This window comes from Chiroxiphia lanceolata, chromosome 4, assembly GCF_009829145.1.
Source record: "Chiroxiphia lanceolata isolate bChiLan1 chromosome 4, bChiLan1.pri, whole genome shotgun sequence".
NCBI lineage: Eukaryota > Metazoa > Chordata > Aves > Passeriformes > Pipridae > Chiroxiphia > Chiroxiphia lanceolata.
Window position 1 is genome coordinate 25468241 of NC_045640.1, and position 7879 is coordinate 25476119.

A 7879-nucleotide genomic window follows, 5' to 3' on the forward strand; every position below is an offset into this window, starting at 1 on the left:
TGGGAAGCTTATCTCTACTTAGAGAGTGTGTGAACGTATAAACAAATAATAAATTAAGAAAAAAGGACTTGCAGATGTGCCAAAGGGGAGGGGATCTAATTTTGAACTAAAAAACCCATGTAATAAAAAAAGTACAGTTATTCCAGTGAAAAAAATACCAAATCTATTTGATAAGAATTTGAGGGTAGGCAAGGAGGCAAAAAACCCCAGACTAAATCTGAATAAACCTATTTATCCTCCATCTAATGCTTTCAAATCAAGGTTTTCTCTCATCCTAAGCCATAATGCAAAAGCTCAGATAGGCAAGTCATTTCTGTTGAATCACAGAGTAAGCGAAGGATCCGTCTAGAGTGGATGCAACTTCTGGGCATTGCAGGGGAAAAGAGAACCTGGGGTTACTTATTGATATATTAAATAAGGACGTGGAAGCTGAAGTCTGCTTCTCAGAGAGAGACATCTCTGGATACACGGACCTTGCCAAAAACACTCTGTGTGATGTGCCAGTGCTGACCAGCCTTAGTGAAAAAGTGTTTGCTCACCCCACATTGTGTCTCCCCAGGGAACAGCTGAGAAGCTGCTGACTGCACTAGATCAATATACGTGCACATAGGACCAAATTCTGTTCCTGGGAAGAGTTCAGCAACACCCTCACCATCCTGTATCCAGGTTTTCCCTTGTCTTGTTGAGAAATTTGTCTCCACTTTCACAGTCATTTTGTCCTACTCTACCTTGTTTATGATCCTACCTATGTTACAATACCGATGAGTTGATTTTTTTCTCTTTCTGTCCACTATTTAATGAATTACCTAATGAAAAGATAATTAATGAGAGCATACTCTGAAACTCTGCTACTCTTCAAGCCTTGGGAGACTGTAAGTGTTCCTGGTTCATCCTGCGATCTGGGTTACAGATCTCTCCCTGCTCCATGGTGCCCTTTGCTTCTCTCAGGACAGAGGTTTGTGTGGCTCTCCAAAGGTTATAGAGAAGTCTTACCTCAGCAGAAATTCCTTTTTTCATTCATGAGTTCACCCATGCAGGATTGCTGATGAGCTGCACTAGTTCTCAGTGATAAATCCACAGAAAAATGATTGAGAAATATTAACTTATCAGTCCCCAAATCAGCATCACAAGTGCCCTGCCTGGCTTTACAAATGAAATATGTGAAAAATAGCAACAAGTTTGAGGAAGCACATATGCAGATGGCAATAATGAATACCCAGTTACAGGATGCTGAAGATCCTGCTACCTTCTGAGTCTAGCATAAGGAAGATGATTTTTTCTGAAACACAAATGGTGATGACCATCCATTGCAGAGGGCACTGGAGTAGATGGCCTTTAAAGGTCCCTTCCAACCCAAACTCTTCTGTGATTCTATGATCCCTCCTGTGTGCTGCCCAGTTGAATTTGCCTCTGCATGAAAACATCATATGTTCATACCCCACCATTTTCACAAATTTTGTCTTCACTTTCTCAGAAGGTTTATCTCATAACCTGTAAAAGTGAAAAGTCCTTTAACATTCACTATACTCAGCTTAGTTTGATTAGAAAACAATAGAAATATGTTTGAGGCAAACCAGAGAGGCTGAGACAGTTCAGCAGAATGACCCTAAAGTTGTGGCACCATCAATAATTGCCTGTTCCTTGTGACAGGCAGTAGCTGAACTGGAACAGGTAGAGTCGCTGCATCCCTGCACACCTCAGAGCGATGTTATAGGTTGTGTAAGCCTCACTGTAGGCCTTCAGGTCTGGAATGAAGGTCAGGGGGATCACACTTGTTATGAAACAAGCTCATTTTTCTGCTCTTTGTTAACATGCAAATGCCAAGAGATAACGTGCTTAAAAATTCATGGTATTTTTCCATTTTGCTAGGAAAAAGAATGGGTGTGAAAGAGAATGGTCTGGTACTGATGTGACATATGTTGAGGTAAAAGAGAGCCAGAGAGCAAGAGGTGGCCTCAAAGACTGAGGACTTCCTATGAGATCTTCCCAGGGAGCTAACTGAGATTTTAGGATGGTGACTGAGAGTCAGAGAGGAGCAGGAATTACTGTGCAGGGGTGGAGGAAGGTGGAAAGAAGCCATGATATATGGTGTCCTTTCAGGCTTTTGGATGAGAGAGAACAGTGATGTTCCAGACACAAGACTGGGTTGATAGGGTAATAGCTTGCTATAGTCAAACTGCAGAGTGGGATTATTATGGCTTTGGATAAGAGCTATTAACTATTGTTAAGGTGATTGATCACTTTTATCATTTTGGTTATAGAAGGACTTTCACAATCAGAGCTAATCATGGGGCATTGCGGTGCCCCTGTCTGCTTAAATGCTGAAATCCAGAGATAGATTGTGAGATGATTACAAAAATTGCAAGACTCATTTCCATATTGAACACGGACTGGGCAAAAATCATAATAACACGTGTATTGCTGAGACTCCTCATGTAGGGGAAAACACTTATGAAGTTTGCTTTCAGCCTTCAGATAAGGAAACAAACAAGTTCCTCAATGTTCTATTTAACTTTTGCAGCACACAAAGTTTCTACAGTTTTAAGATGGTGCTGCTATGCGGTTCCTACGGTATATGGATGTTTGAGTTCTTTGGTACTGCCTTCTGCTGCTGCCTGCAAGATTCACTGAGGTTTCATGGGAAAACTCATAGAAACACTGTACATGCGTTTAAAGTAAGGAGTAATAAAAATGCACCTCACATGCAGAAGAATGGAGAGTCACATTAAGTGTTACATGGCCAAAGAGATGTATTCAGTAGTCTCTAGAGCAGCAAGATACTTTCCAAGAACAATGACTTCTATCTTTCTTGTATGGTGTTGGAAAGGTCTTTTATGAAGTTTTCCTCTGAGAAGTAGAAGACAAGCTGATGGGAAAAGAAAAGTCCATAGTAATTATACAAGTTTCCAGAAAAAAAGTTGGATCAAGGCATATAAAGTTCTAGGTCAATCCAGCAGGAAAATCTGATCAGAAACTGAAGCACTAATCCATGACATTCTCCAGTAACACATGACTGATCCTACATTAAGATTTGAGATGCCCATAACGTATCAAATTCATTCACATCTACACCTTCATGTTCTCATTAGTGATGGGTGAGAGTAAAGAGAACAGCTCTTGCCCATACACTCAGCATCAGGAAAATGGCATGAAGGAAGCAGCTCTTTCTGTGTTTTTTTCAAGACTCATTTTCTGTTCTTGGGAACATCATGAAGATCTGCCTACGAAAATAATGGATATCCACCATAAAAAATTTAATGATCACTTCCTATTGGAAACTGCATAACCTTGCAGAAATTTTGCATATAATAGTAATGTAGTAATGTAGAAATAGAAATAAAAGACCAAAGACTTCATCAGGACCGAACACAATGGGAAAATACCAATGATACTGGCATGGCAAGTCAGGCTTTGATTGATTCATACAAATGATATATAAATGATGCAATTAGAATTCAGCAACTAAGCAATGCATTATTGTGTTCAATATTAATAACACACCAAACCAACAGTGCATGTATTCACCAGTGTGATCTCTTGGTATGTTGTTCTCTGCAGTGACTGACTACTACAGGAAGAAAGGCATCTCCTGCTGCAGCTAGCCTGTGTCAGAGACCTCATGCAAAGAAACTTTTTCTTGCCACTGCTGTTCTTGTTTAGACTCTATTAGAGACCTCTGACAGGCCCTACCTCACATCTTTCCTAGTATTTTTCCATTTCTTACTAGAAACATGAACTCTTCTGGCCCTAAAGCTCAACGTTTGCAGAATCTGCTTTTGTGCATGACAGACCTACTTCTGCTTTGAAAATACCACCTTCATAATCCATGAACTGGAACATGAGTAAAGATGTAAGCTTTGTGGGGTCTTCCTGGGGTGGTGGCTTCAACACAAGTCCACGTATGTAAATGCCCAAAAGACACTTACGTGGGTTCTCTTTGTTCTCCCTTGACACAGACGATCACCAACCAGGATTCAACCCATCAGTTCATTTGTTATAACACATTCATCTGTCACTGATGCAAAAGAAGTCCTGTTCATAGATATTATACCAGTGGATAAAGAAATACACACATAAGGTGAATTTGGGGATCTGTTCTATGGCTAAGCATACCTGCCTTGGGAGAAGACAATTGTACAGGGAATGTGGAGTCAGTGTCAGCTGGTGTGCCCAGATTTCAGACTGCTTCCTGAACAGAGGGGAAAAAACAACTCTGAAGTCTTTGAATGTAAATGCTAGCTAGATTAGATTTGTACTGATAGCTTTTGTTTCCGTTCCCTTCTCTCTTGCCTAGTTTAATATGCAAGGCTATATATGGAGAAAATGTGTCTCTATGTTGGCATAGCAAAGATAACCTTGAAGAGTATAAATGAATGTACGTATTGACGGAGCAATTTGTGTTTTTATTGATTTCTTGCTGTGTCTCACTGAATTTCTAGTATGTAGCATAGGCTGTAACTATTTTGTTACAAAGAATGCTACAGAATGTATTTTCCCACACCAATTCTTAAGGGATATGGGCAATTTATACATGAAATTATGAAAGAAAATAGACAGTATATATTGATTATTATTATTCATTGCTATAAGTAGGATTTAGGGCTCCAGTTAGAGATACTTGAGATCAAAAAAGGGTGACATGCTTTTTGTATAGGAAGGCTGAGGTACCAAGATGAAATACCAAGATTTTAAGCCTAGAATACATAGCTTTTGTCAATGTAGAGAAAGCTGAAGGTGAAAGAGTCACACAGTAACCTGTTCCTGAGAAGAAAGGATGTTGTTATAGAGCAATGATTGATGCTGTCAAAATGCAAATAGGCAGCTAGAAAAAGATAAATAGGCTGGGCTGGGTCTTCTCTGTGCTGGGGAACTGGCTTGTTTTGTAGATGTTTTCCCAAGCAGGGGAAGTGGGACAAGGTGCCACAGAGATGAGGATGTCAGTCAGTCCAGAGGCAGGTACCACTGTAGGCACTGATCCTGCACGTGTTTCTGGACCTGTGATCTTTGGGTTTCTTGAAAGCAGTTGTCTTCTACATACACACAAGGGCCTGTAAATTAGGGATCTAGTCTGAATGGATCACACAGTGATTAGTAGCACTAAACTAAAGACTGTGGATGTCTCTATGTGTAGCTTGGTTCCATTTTCTTCCATTCATCTGTGTTTTGCAATTCCTTCTCCTGTCACGCACTCCACCTGCTCTGAGCTGAGAAATAAGGCAGAGAAATGTGTTGAGTACAAGCTCTGTGCAGCCTTGTAGGCTTTGAGAGGTCACTGCAGATCCCCCTAGTGCTGTTTAAGGCAGCTGTATCCCAAATCTGAACCAAGTCGCCCTTCAGCTCAAGAAGTAGGAACCTTTCTTGTCTGGTTGCTCATGAACAACCATGTCTGTCCTGCTGTGTGAAAATTAGTGACTCCAGGCTGAAAAGAAGGCACATACATTTGGCCCAGTATTCGCTCTTTGAAATTACCAGAATTGGATGCCTAAGAAAGCACATAAATAACAGTGCACGTGTAGCACAAGCCTTCCCTTCAGATACTGAAGGACTTTCTGAGCTAGAGGTTGCCTCTGAACCTGAGTTTAACAGGTGGCAATAGCACCAGCATCCATGAATGTGTCTAATCTCTTCTGAGCTCATCTATGCCTGGTCTTTGTAACATCCTCTGGTATTAAACACCACAATTTAATTAGACCTTGTGAGAAAAAGTACTTCCTTTGATTTCTTGTGTAGATCTGGACCTCTTAATTGTAAATGAGCATACATGGCAATTAATAAGCCTTTTAAAATGGAGAAGGGAAGTCATGAAGCTGCTCAAACAGATCAGATGTGCAAGGGTGAATACTGAAATGTGGGAATGCCAAAGGCCTGAGCAACTAAAGGTTGGGACTGACAAAATGGAATAGCAGTACTTTCCCAGACCCTGCAAGATTTACAGGCTTCCAATAAATACAGAGTATTCTCACATGAGAATGTGAGAACAATGATTAATTGCATGGTGTACATTATCAATAAGTTGTGGGTCATCATGCAGGTAACTGTGTATGATGAATGTCTATAAATGAACCTTGTTTTAGCATATTTCCTTTCCATTCATCTCCTTACCAAGACTTAAACTGAAAAGACTTCAACATTTTTGTATACCATGGGTTTGTACCATTGTACTGTGGTAGAATATGGTCGTCTTTGTTCTCAGCCCTTTGTCATTGTTCCTTTTTATATACTACATTCTCAAGAGAAATACAGAGTCTAATTCTTGAAGAGTGACAATCTAAACCTAAGCCAGCTTTTAAGTCATGCATTAATAGAGAAATATGAAGATTTAAAAACAGTGGCTTAAAACTGTGTAGTTTTTATGCATAGGTGAGCTGCAGGGGTGTAGGTATGTCAAGGCAGTTAATCTCTGAAAGCTGTGGACAAAGCTGGTGATCCTTATTGTAACCTGGTGAGCAAAACCTGTTGGCACATCCTTGCAGGAGGACAGCAATGCTGCTCATGTTCCCTGAGCAAGTGCCAGTGTCCTGCTCGCACCTGGTACTTCTCTTGTCAGCTTGATTGATCTTTAACATTGTTTTGTTGTTTAAGCAACCTGTTAGTTGTTAGTCTAAATACTATTCATCTTCTTGACTCCCTTTCTCCTGACTTTTTGGCTTTCAGGGGTGTGTAAGACCCCAGGTTTGAGCTATGAGCCCATCATAGGTGTTTTACTTTAAAAATATACAAGGCTCCCCAAATCTGTTTGCCGGATCTACTTAAAGGGCCTTCAGTTCTTTTAAGACTTTGATAAAGTGCATGGGAGAAGGTACTGCACATGTTTCTCAGGAGGTAAAATAACTTTTTTTAGCAAACTTCAGAAAATAAGGGAATTTGACAAAAGCATTTCACAAAGCAATAACTTAGCACATGTTAACTCATACAACTTAGCAAAGTCCAACCCATCCAGCTTTAAGTTACCCAAATATCAAGAAAGGAGATTAAGAGAAGAAGAAGAAGTAAAGAAAGAGAGAGAAAAACAGAGAATTAAAGCTACCACCCCAGATCCAGCACAGATCCAGCTACCAGGAGTCCAGTAAATAGCAGGGCTGCAAACATGCAATGGCCACATGGCTTTAGTTTTATCTGCTCTGGCCCCCTGTGGCCACCACCCCCACATGAGACTTCCAGTCTGCTGGCCATTCTGGGGCTGGGTTAGGGGCTCCAGAGGGTGGTGTGGGGCAGTGTTCCCAGTGTCCAGTAACTGACAGCTGTTCCAGGGCTGCCCAAGGAGGCTCAAAAGGACTGGGGTATGGAGCAGGGCATCACTTCACCTTCGTGAAATTTGACCTACCCCCTCCTCCACACACACACACTTGAGCTGGTCCGAGCCAATAATTAGCATAATAATCCAGTGTCTCACAGGGTGACATCAGTCTTGCAGAGTGAATGGTTTCCACTTGGTGACAGGTTCTGGGGAAGACCCAGGGGCTGGTTACCCTCATTCTGCCTCTGGCCATGCCATGAATCCCACCTCTGTGCTTTGAGCACTTTAGAAGGACAGATTTTGCTTCACAGTCGTCCTGTGGAGATAAACTGGAGAGAGGCAAATGGGCCCCCAACTCATTTGATTTCATGGAAAAGCCTCATTTTCAGTATTCTCTTTTGGTAAAGAGCTTGTGGATCTCCATCCAAAGGAGAGGAGAGCATCCTCCTGATAGGCTTTCTGAGGGTTGGTCTCATCTCCATTGACGCTGACTCAGCTGGAGCGGAATCTGCGGAGCCCTCCTGCATTTGCTTACAGGCTGTGCCTGGTTGGGCTGATGGCCAGATGAGCTGGTGTCCAAAGACATCTTCCTTTGGGTTCCTCTCTGTGGAAAACAGGAGGCAACCTACCTTGGAGACCAAC